The sequence below is a fragment of the Salvelinus fontinalis genome, chromosome 18, assembly GCF_029448725.1.
Source record: "Salvelinus fontinalis isolate EN_2023a chromosome 18, ASM2944872v1, whole genome shotgun sequence".
Classification (NCBI taxonomy): Eukaryota; Metazoa; Chordata; class Actinopteri; order Salmoniformes; family Salmonidae; genus Salvelinus; species Salvelinus fontinalis.
The window spans coordinates 1,650,554-1,663,222 of NC_074682.1; positions in this window are offsets into that span (position 1 = coordinate 1,650,554).

Consider the following 12,669-nt stretch of genomic DNA (forward strand, 5'->3'; position numbering starts at 1 on the left):
AAATGGAATAGAAAAACTACTTAGAGCAACGTGTTTACCTACTTACTAATCATCAAACATTTCGTAAAAATACACAGCATACACGAATCGAAAGACACAGATCCTGTGAATACAGACAATATTTCAGATTTTCTAAGTGTCTTACAGCGAAAACACAATAAATCGTTATATTAGCATAGCACATAGCACATAGCAGCCCAGCATTGATTCTAGCCAAAGTGAGCGATAAAAGTCAACATCGCCAAAAGATATTAATTTTTTCACTAACCTTCTCAGAATTCTTCCGATGACACTCCTGTAACATCATATTACACAATCCATATAGAGTTTGATCGCAAATGTTTATATTTAGCCACCAAAATCATGGTTAGACAATGTGAAATGTAGACAAGCTGGTCAGAAAATGTCCTTGCGCCACTTAGACAGTGATCTACTCTTATACATAAATACTCATAAACGTGACTAAAAAATATAGGGTGGACAGGGATTGATAGACAATTTAATTCTTAATACAATTGCGGAATTACATTTTTTAATTTATCCTTACTTTTCAATACAGTTTGCGCCAAGCGAAGCTACGTCAAAAAACATGGCGTCCTAAGCCACTAAAATGTTTAGACAGAAACTGTCACGCCCTGGCCTTAGTATTCTTTGTTTTCTTTATTATTTTAGTTAGGTCAGGGTGTGACATGGGGAATGTTTATGTTTTGTTGGTGTTGGGTGTTTATATGGTAAAGGGGTTATGGGGTGTAGTATATGGTTTTGTGTTGAGTGTAGATGTCTAGCGTTGTCTATGTTGGTTAGTTATCTAGGAGAGTCTATGGTTACCTGAATGAGTTCCCAATTAGAGACAGCTGATTTCGGTTGTCTCTGATTGGGAGCCTTATTTAGGGTAGCCATAGGCTCTCATTGGTTGTGGGTAATTGTCTATGTAAAACGTTTGTAGCCTGTATGTATGTGCACAACGTTTGTAGCTTCACGGTCGTTTTGTTGTTTTGTTAGTTTGTATAGAGTTTTGTGTCGTGTTCATCTTCGTGGTGTTAATAAAGAAGATGGCTTATTTTCCAACTGCTGCATTTTGGTCCGTTAATCCCCCACACGATCGTGACAGAATTACCCACCATAGGACCAAGCGGCATGGAAAGCGGCAACAGGACCTACCTACACAGGATTCATGGACATGGGAGGAGATACTGGATGGTAAGGGGCCGTGGGTTCAACCGGGAGAATATCGCCTTCCTCGTGAAGAGCTGGAGGCAGCTAAAGCCGAGAGGAGGCGATATGAGGAGGCAGCACGGAGACAAGGCTGGAAACCCGTGAGTACAACCCCAAAATTTCTTGGGGGGGGCCTTAAAGGGAGTGTGGCGAAGTCAGGTAGGAAACCTGCGCCTACTCCCTGTACTTACCGTGGAGAGCGAGAGTACGGGCAGACACCGTGTTACGCAGTAGAGCGCACGGTGTCTCCTGTACGCGTGCATAGCCCGGTTCGGTACATTTCAGCTCCACGTATCGGCCGGGCTAGACTGAGCGTTGAGCCGTATGTCATGAAGCCGGCCCAACGCATCTGGTCACCAGTGCGTCTCCTCGGGCCGGCGTACATGGCACCAGCCTTACGCATGGTGTCCCCGGTTCGCCTACATAGGCCGGTGCGGGTTATTCCACCTCCCCGCACTGGTCAGGCGACGGGGAGCATAGAACCAGGTAAGGTTGGGCAGGCTCGGCGTTCAAGGGAGCCAGTACGCCTGCACGGTCCGGTATTTCCGGCGCCACCTCCCCGCCCCAACCCAGTACCACCAGTGCCTCCTCCACGCACTAGCTATATGGTGCGTGTCTCCAGCCCTTTACCACCAGTGTCTAAACCACGCACCAAGCCTCCTGTGTGTCCCCAGAGTCCTGTGCGTCCTGTTGCTGCTCCCCGCACTAGCCCTGAGATGCGTGTCCCCAGCCCGGTGCCACCAGTCCCGGCACCACGCACCAGGCCTACAGTGCGCCTCAGCCGGCAGGAGTCTGCCGTCTGCACAGCAATGACTGAACTGCCCGTCTGCCAAGCGCCATCTGAGCCATCCGTCTCCCCAGCGCCATCTGAGCCATCCGTCTCCCCAGCGCCATCTGAGCCATCCGTCTGCAATGAGCCTGCAAAGCCGCCCGTCTGCCATGAGCCTGCAAAGCCGCCCGTCTGCCATGAGCCCACTGAGCCGCCAGCCAGACAGGAGCCGCTAGAGCCGCCAGCCAGACAGGAGCCGCTAGAGCCGTCCATCAGACAGGATCTGCCGGAGCCGCCAACCAGACAGGATCTGCCAGAGCCGCCAACCAGACAGGAGCAGCCAGATCAGTCAGCCAGCCATAAGCAGCCAGATCCGTCAGCCAGCCATGAGCAGCCAGGTCCGTCAGCTAGCCATGAGCAGCCAGATCCGTCAGCTAGCCATGAGCAGCCAGATCCGTCAGCTAGCCATGAGCAGCCAGATCCGTCAGCTAGCCATGAGCAGCCAGATCCGTCAGCTAGCCATGAGCAGCCAGATCCGTCAGCTAGCCATGAGCAGCCAGATCCGTCAGCTAGCCATGAGCAGCCAGATCCGTCAGCTAGCCATGAGCAGCCAGATCCGTCAGCTAGCCATGAGCAGCCAGATCCGTCAGCTAGCCATGAGCAGCCAGATCCGTTAGCTAGCCATGAGCAGCCAGATCCGTCAGCCAGCCATGAGCAGCCAGATCCGTCAGCCAGCCATGAGCAGCCAGATCAGTTAGCCAGCCATGAGCAGCCAGATCCGTTAGCCAGCCATGAGCAGCCAGATCCGTTAGCCAGCCATGAGCAGCCAGATCTGTCAGCCAGCCATGGGCCGTCCCTCAGTCCGGAGCTGCAGTCCCTCAGTCCGGAGCTGCAGTCCCTCAGTCCGGAGCTGCAGTCCCTCAGTCCGGAGCTGCAGTCCCTCAGTCCGGAGCTGCCATTCATCAGTCCGGAGCTGCCCCTTACCCTGGTGCTGCCCCTTACCCTGGTGCTGCCCCTTACCCTGGTGCTGCCCCTTACCCTGGTGCTGCCCCTTACCCTGGTGCTGCCCCTTACCCTGGTACTGCCCCTGATCCTGGTACTGCCCCTGATCCTGGTACTGCCCCTTACCCTGGTACTGGACCTTAGTCCGGAGCTGTCCCTTAGTCCGGAACTGCCCATTAATACAATGGGGTTAATGTGGAGGGGGGTCGTTTGGAGGAAGCCTAGGAGGTGGTTAGGTACTGTGGTGACGTGGGGACCGCGACCAGAGCCGGAGCCGCCACCGTGGAGGGAAGCCCACCCAGACCCTCCCCTAGACTGTGTATGGTGCGCCCGGAGTTCGCGCCTCAAGGGGGGGGTTATGTCACGCCCTGGCCTTAGTATTCTTTGTTTTCTTTATTATTTTAGTTAGGTCAGGGTGTGACATGGGGAATGTTTATGTTTTGTTGGTGTTGGGTGTTTATATGGTAAAGGGGTTATGGGGTGTAGTATATGGTTTTGTGTTGAGTGTAGATGTCTAGCGTTGTCTATGTTGGTTAGTTATCTAGGAGAGTCTATGGTTACCTGAATGAGTTCCCAATTAGAGACAGCTGATTTCGGTTGTCTCTGATTGGGAGCCTTATTTAGGGTAGCCATAGGCTCTCATTGGTTGTGGGTAATTGTCTATGTAAAACGTTTGTAGCCTGTATGTATGTGCACAACGTTTGTAGCTTCACGGTCGTTTTGTTGTTTTGTTAGTTTGTATAGAGTTTTGTGTCGTGTTCATCTTCGTGGTGTTAATAAAGAAGATGGCTTATTTTCCAACTGCTGCATTTTGGTCCGTTAATCCCCCACACGATCGTGACAGAAACACGATTTATCATAATAAAAATGTCCTACCTTGAGCTGTTCTTCCATCAGTATCTTGGGCAAAGGATCCTTTCTTGGGAGTAATCGTCTTTTGGTGGAAAGCTGTCCTCTTGCCATGTGGAAATGCCAACTGCGTTCGGGATGAACTGAAAGCGTGCCCAGCTATTCACAGCGTTAAAGAAATAAATGTCCCAAAATCGCACTAAACGGATATAAATTGCTATAAAACGCTTTAAATTAACTACCTTATGATGTTTTTAACTCCTATAACAAGTGAAAAGATGACCGGAGAAATATAACAGGCTAAACTAACGCTTGGAACAGGAGAGGGTCGGTGTCCTCCACGCGCGTGACGCACCAAGAAAAGACTTGCTAGCTACAGGGTTTTTTGATTTATAGGGCCTGTGAACGCGCAATCGACCCCATTGGAATCGTCATCACGTAAAGGCATCCAGGGGAAGACGTAAGAAGTGTCCGTACAGTCATAGCAATAACAGTGCCCTTTTAACTGACTTCAGAACAGTGGCCAACATTTCTGAAATCTGAATCCATGTCAGGGAAATTGCTGTAGAATGGGCTCTGTTCCACTTAGAGACAAAATTTCAACTCCTATAGAAACTATAGACTGTTTTCTATCCAATAATAATAATAATATGCATATTGTACGATCAAGGATTTTGTGGGAAGCCGTTTCAAAAATCACCCAATTAGCATAAATAGTCTCAACAGCGCCCCCATCCTCAACTGTATCAATTCCCTGTTACTTAGCCTGATCATTAACAGTGCATTCGGAAACTAATCAGACCCCTCCACTTTTTACATTTTGATACGTTATGGCCTTATTTAAAAATGTATTAAATAAATAATTTCCCTCATCAATCTACGCACAATACCCCATAATGTCAAAGCAAAAACAGGTTTTTAGACATTTTTGCAAATTTATAATATCAATTTTTAAATACCTTATTTACATAAGTATTCAGACCCTTTGCTATGAGACTCGAAATTGAGCTCAGGTGCATTCTGTTTCCATGAGATGTTTTTACAACTTGATTGGAGTCCACCTGTGCTAAATTCAATTGATTGGACATGATTTGGAAAGGCACACACCTGTCTATATAAGGTCTGACAGTTGACAGTTTATGTCAGAGCAAAAACCAAGCCATGAGGTCGAAGGAATTGTCCTTAGAGCGCCAAGACAGGATTGTGTCGAGGCACAGATCTGTGCAAGGGTACCAAAATATTTCTGCAGCATTGAATGTCCTCAAGAACACAGTGGCCTCCATAATGTTCCATTTGGGGGCGGCAGGTAGCCTAGTGGTTAGTGTTAGGATTTATGTTTATGCACTATAGGCTGTTAGCATATTGGTTGAAGAGGAATATTGTTTTGTTACACACACACACAAACAATACAGAGGGGTGTGTGTGTGTGTAGGTGTAAGGACTGACCAACACAGGCCATAAAAGCTGTGGACAGTCTGGAGAGGGGAGGGGTGCATCTCTCTAGACCAACCAGGAGTTTAGAATACTGGACAATACCATATTAGGAACTGTTTCAGTGTAGAATCGACAGACACAAGACGGATCTAATCTACCCAGCAACCAGATGTGGACAAAAGGAACGCGCCAAGGGGCTTGGACAAATCCGAGGGGGGCAAAGTCTAAACCACGCCCAGCCTCTACTGTGATAGGCCAACAGACACGTTGAAACTACGTCATCACGGTATAAGAACAGCTGTTTACGTACTTCCTGCCAGTTCCCTGTTAACCCTGCGTGGTGATACAGCGAACCCGTATATACGAAAATTGCATTTGCCATTCATTGTTTGCGGTAATTAAACATAATTAAAGAAAGTTAGCAGACCTGGGTTTTTATTTATCCTGACACCGGATGTGTTACACGCAGCGTTCACATTAGAGAGTTGGTTCAGAAACCGAAGGGTTGCTAGATCGAATCCCCAAGCTGACAAGGTAAAAATCTGTCGTTCTGCCTCTGAACAAGGCAGTTAACCCACTGTTCCTAGGCCGTCAGTGTAAATAAGAACTTGTTCTTTAACTGACTTGCCTAGTTAAATAAAACATTCTTAAATGGAAGAAGTTTGGAACTACCACACCAAACTGAGCCATCGGGGAAGAAGGGCCTTGGTCAGGGAGGTGACCAAGAACCTGATGGTCACTCTGACAGAGCTCCAGAGTTCCTTTGTGGAGATGGGAGAACCTTCCAGAAGGACAACCATCTCTGCAGCGCTTCACCAATCAGGCCTTTATGGTCGAGTGGCTAGACTGAAGCCACTCCTCAGTAAAAGGCAAATGACAGCCCGCATGAAGTTTGCCAAAGGGCACCTAAAGGACTCAGACCATGAGAAACAAGATTATCTGGTCTGATGAAACCAAGATTAAACTCTCTGGCCTGAATGCCAAGCGTCACGTCTGGAGGAAACCTGGCACCATCCCTATGATGAAGCATGGTGGTGTCAGTATCATGCTGTGGGGAGGTTTTTCAGCAGCAGGGACTGGGAGACTAGTCAGGATCGAGGGAAAGATGAACGGAGCAAAGTACAGAGAGATCCTTGATGAAAACCTGCACCAGAGTCATAAGTATCTCAGATTGGGGCGAAGGTTCACCTTCCAACAGAACAACAACTCTAAGCATACAGCCAAGACAACGCAGGAGTGGCTTCCGAACAAGTCTCTGAATTAACTTGAGTGGCCCACCCAGACTTGAACCCAATCGAACATATCTGGAGAGACCTGAAAATATCTGTGCAGCGACGGTCCCCATCCAATCTGACAGGGCTTGAGAGGATCTGCAAAGAAGAATGGGAGAAATTCCCCGAATACAGGTGTGCCTAGCTTGTAGTGTCGTACCCAAGAAGACGCAAGGCTGTAATCGCTGCCAAAGGTGTGTAATGGAATTTTAATGTTTTGTGCTTTTCTTATAACTATTTTCTGTGTTCTAATCATGTGTTCTTCTATAAACCAATGTCTGTGTTCTTGCAAGTGGCTGACTGTACAAATTCTCACTATCAGTAGCTGCAATTTGGCAGTACGCCCAGACCTTGTTTTGAGAATGAACGAAAGATATCTCAGTTTCAAGGTCTCAGCTTAGGGAGAAGAAGCCCCGTGAGGTGTTGGTCTGTCACATGTTATGGAACAGTATTGGTCTGTCACATGAATGAAACAAAACGGTAATGATTGATTAATTATGCTAAATCATGCAAATATAACTTGTCTGTGTATAGTCGTATATAAGACAACTGCTGAGACTGCCCAGGCAGAGCTCCTGATTGATGTGTACTGTCGTGCATTGAGTTGTTGGAACCTCTACGGTGCACTGACAATAAACAATGATTAATTTAAGATCGCCTTCTAGTGTCCCTGTGTAAGAATTTCCATGACAGGTGCTTCAACAAAGCACTGAGTAAAGTGTCTGAATAATTATGTAAATGTGATATGTAAGTTTTTTATTTTCAATACATTTGAAAAAAAAACGTTAAACCTGTTTTTGCTTTGTCATTATGGGGTATTGTGTGTAGATTGATGAGGTGGAAAACACGATTTAATCCATTTTAAAATAAGGCTGTAACGTAACAACATGTGGAAAAAGTAAAGTGGTCTTTATCTTTACGTATGCATTGTATATCCAGTGCTTGACTTGGGCAGGAGTTCACCAGAGCTGAGTAGCCTACCGGCACCTCAAATGTTCTACTGAGCTCCTGTTCCTCATATAGAATATTAGCTCAAAGGTATTGTGTATAAACAGTAGCCTACCAGCAACCAAAATGAACAGGTTACTGGCACCTATTTCAGTCCACGTCAAACACTGATTGTATCACCAGTAAATGTTCACCATTAATCCCCATTTTTTAAATCTAGGCTACAATATTTATGGTAATTTATGTTAATGCTATTCAAACTGCCAGCCTGTTCTTGTAATCAAGGAGTTTTTATTTATTTTATATCATTATGAGTTTTGTCAATTTCTTCAAATCTATAAAATATGGGATGTTTGATAGCACAGTATTTCTTATTGTCTTAACACACTACCAATGAGCAAATCCATTAGCCTATCTCTTGGCCAGCAAAAGCTATTGTTGTGTTTGAGCCCTTAGAACCCCACAGTCCTGCTCAGTGGCGGCATTATGAAAGTTTCACTGGGATAGCTATGGGGTAGCTTGGCCATTGCATTGGGGTAGAAGGGCTGCATTTACTGCAGGATGCTCACGGGACCATGGGCCCGACAGAGAACATTGCAGCATGGTCTGCATTTTTCATGCTGCGGGCAGAAGCCGGTGGTCAGACTGACAACTGGTCATTATATTCTAGGCTATAAAATCAGTCTTACTTGCTCAAATTTATTGTTAAAGTTCCTCTCCTCTCCCCAGTTTGGGCCACGGGTGTGTGTTGTGTGCCGGCGAGCTGATTAATAAAAATAAGTCTTTATATATATATATATATATATATAAATATATATATATATATATATATATATATATATATATATATATATATACAGTATAATAAAGGCATTTAAACTTGTTTTTGTTAGAATGGGATTTTTTTGGAGTGCAAGTTCATTTTACACAGTAAAAAAACATATTTTTTTTGTAATGAAAACGCATATGCCTATAGGTTTGTTGCATGCAAAGACCAATTTAAACTTTAGTTTTATTTAACCAGGTTAATCATTTTTTATTTACCCTGGAATTTTAACTTTATTCAACCTGATCGGTCTAATTGAGATGTAAATTGAATAATAACTTATTCAATAGAGCAAAACATTTAATCTCATGCAAGCAACCTATAGCCTGCAGAAATAAACGACACGGTTAATTTTTGCAGCACACTGTAAGCCCTGACCTCAATCCTATAGACAATTTGTGGGCCAGAACTGGAAAAGTGTGTGCGAGCAAGGAGGCCTACAAACCTGATTCAGTTACAACAGCTCTGTGGGGAGGAATGGGCCAAAATTCACCCAAACATTTGACCAAAGTTAAACAATTTAAAGGCAATCCTACCAAATACTAATTGAGTGTACGTAAACTTCTGACCCACTGGGAATGTGATGAAAGAAATAAAAGCTGAAATAAATCGTTCTCTCTACTATTATTTTGACATTTCATATTCTTAAAATAATGTGGTGATCCTAACTGCCCTAAAACAGGGAATTTTGACTAGGATTATATGTAAGGAATTGTGAAAAACTGAGTTTAAATGTATTTGGCTCAGGTCTTCCGACTTCAACTGTAAGTGCCGTTTGGACCCGCAGCTAATGGGGATCCCTAATAAATACAAATACAATCAGTGTAGATGAAGAGGAGAAGACTGCTAGTACTAGTAAAGGCCCAATGCACGTAACTCAATGCACATTATAAAACATGTATTAAGAATATTGTTTTTAATTATTTTTTAGGGGTGCTGCAGCACCCTTACTCCCCGCAGCTATGCCCGTGAGTGAGGCCGATGGGCAAAAAAGCTGTCGCAGAGCACTCTATCACCCTGGCGGGACGCCTGCCTACCGAATGCTCATTGCTAACTGGGTTGGTGTCCCCAAAATGGAGCGGCACAAGTTGTGATATCAGACAATTCCCCAACCGGTCATGTTCTTCTTCTGTGGGGTTTTATGGCGGACTACACCCTATTATTGTCTATTTCCGCCTCCTACATGGTGTGGTGAAAACTGGGAAGCTTTAACGTCAAAATAAGGCAAAAAGGGGAAGGGTGAAAAACACACTCATAATATTCCAAACAACGTAAAACAAAAACAAAAACAAAATGGTCTCTTTAATCCATGCCTCATCCCTCAGGAGCCTGGGAGGGAAGCACTTCTTCCATCATCAAAAACTCTATCAAATCTTCCACTGAATTCCTGAAGACCCAGACACTTTCCTGCCGCACCCACAATGATGTCCAATTTATTTGACTACCTTGCTACTTGAGCCTTGCAGTTTATCACAGTTGCAATGAACACGAAAAAAATAAATTTTCTTTACATACAGCGTATCTGGTTCTCTTGGTTGACAAATATTCACTATGGGCTGTGCCCCACACTACCATCTCTTCAACACTTGTGTCACTTGCTCTCTCAATTATTTTGATTACCTCCCCATAGGAGATTTGATGGACTGCCACATCAACCTTCTTCACCCTTACAGGGCACCCCACAAACTCTGGGTCATAATCCCCACCACAACTGCAGCACGGCTGTTCTTCAATCTGATCTTCCGTCAAGCGGGTCAGGTGAAGGGCACTTACCATACCTGGGATTCTCGCTGCGGATTTATCCTCCTTAACTTCCATCGACACCCTGGAGATGACTCCCTTAACCCCTCGCCTCCCCACTGAAATCTAATTAGCATTCAAAAAAATCCACATCAAAATCCGTCTGTGTAAGCTAGAGATATCTGTTTTTGCATGGTATCGTGACTTTATATCGTTATTGTGACGACTGCTGTTTATCGAATAATTAACTATGTTTATAATTACGTGATTAGATTAATCAGGTAATCATTAACTCAGTAACCTGGGGAACCATGGGAAAAGTTTGTTTAATGAGTTTCCGTTTCCCAAATGAATTCAAAGAATATCAGAATATTGATTTTACAGCAGTCGCAAATTAATTAATTTCCTCTACAGTCTCATCCTGAACGTAGAATAATTTGTAAATCTGTGCAAACCCGGGTCTCACGAAAACATTCCATACCACACCAATTGAGTTGATTATTTATTTACTAACAAGCTAAATGATAATATAAGATAAACATAAACAAACACACAGTCTAGGCTATTGATTAGAGCGTAGTACAATGAAACAGGTCCCTAGCGGACCAACACAATATGACACGTGTTACACAAGATGGGGATTTAGAAAGAGGGCAAGAGAGAGTGCACGAGAGAAAAACACTCTTGGATACATTTGTAAAGTATGCTTAATTTAGCCCTAACACCTTGCCCCGAATGGCCGCTCTTATGTGTCAGAACTATAATGATGTAATTACTTGTTGCAGATCTCCATTGGGTATCTCTTCGTGGACCGAGTTCCCGCTTAGGAGGTTTAGCCATGACCTTCTACTCCGATGGCATCACCTCCTTCGTTACTGGGTGTAAGTCTCTGATTGTCCACACGATGTCAGTGTCCTTTCTCTTAGGGGTCTGTTCCCTTGCGCTCGTTTTGTAAGAGTGGACTTCTGAGGAGGCTAATCTTAGATCACGCTGCAGCTGGGTCCGTTTTAGTCTGATATGTCAATTCTTAATTAACAATGTTTTATACCCCCGGGTCACAAAGGGGCGTTTCCGTCTTTATGGCAAGTTCTCTGGGGCATATCTAGTTACGAGGCAAGGTATCACAATGTACTACGATCTCGTTAGACAACTAAAATCATAGTTAATTGTTACAAAAACATTCTCTTTGATCTGGTTATTTTCTACACAACGCACAGTATGTAAGCTTCATGTACATATTATGAAACGCTTCAAGTTACAATGTTTTCGTTGTAACATTATCATTTAACTTTTAATAACATAACAAAAACATTCATTTTCATATTCCATCTATCATTGTTACCACCATTTTGGCTGATGAAATATAATGTTCCAACGTCCATTTATTGCATGTTTCTGTTCTGAGGTAGATTCTCCATAGGCCCACCATACATTCCAATCCACCACACTGAGAGGACAAAGGATTCGTCCCTCCCCCCACCAATGATCCTTGGTATGACCATCTTAAAACAATTCCTTATGTTAGCTTAGTAGAAACCCAACCCCGGGATCTTTTAACAGGTGCCCTACTCATGAGTTCGAAGCACAATACTTCAGATGACACATTTCTTTTGAGGTCCACTGTCTTCTTCCTCTATTCCTCAGACACAGTTAATCAGGACAAGCTCACTCCTGGTCTCTCTAATGGATTTCACTTTTCCCAGTAAACGATTCACCCTCTTCCAGACCCCAAACGGATCTCCCATATAAACATACTTATTAAAAAATTTGCATCCCAAGAAGAAACAAATCCTTGTCTGACATACACTTTCAATACTTTTTTATTTTTCATTACATTCTTAGACACTATTGATGTCCATTTATCTTCTCCAACGCCACTTCTCGTTTCAGATTTAACATCCACTTCAATTATGATTCCCACTGCCATCCGGGTGAAATTCAATGGGTACCTCCTACAACGGTCATCCAAACTTTGATATTCAAAAATCGCATCCCAAGAATTCCATTCCATTCTTAGACGCTACTTATGTTCATTCATCTTCTCCAACTCCACTTCTCGTTTCAAATTCGACAACCATTTCCATTATGATTCCCTCTGCCATCTAGGTGAAATTCAATGGGTACATCCCACAACATTTATGCAATTTTTTTTTTGTTGCTTTCTCATTGTAAAATTGTATTGTTTTATTTTATATAAAGAGACTCATAAGAACTTACTTGATGTTGTATCTGTTGTATTAATTTTATATCAGTCTTTCATTTGATTTTGGTTGCCACCTACTGGAGCAAACTATCTAAGGCGTAGGCCTATGCAGTGTGGTACACCAACCAATGGTAATGACAGGGTGCCAGTCCTAAATTCTGGATACTGTGTGATATATTTCCCTCAATCTATAATTAGGTGCTATATTTGTCCAATTCTACACATGTATACGTGTGTATTAATACATGGTGATAATTGGAAACAATTTGCCAAATCCCCCTGAGACACCCTCAAAGAGGGAGGGGTCACGGCCAAGATCTGCCATTATCAACAGTGACCCTGGAGTAAGAGCACATCAACAGATTTTTCACCTTGTCGGCTTTAGGATTCAAACCAGTGATCTTTCGGTTAC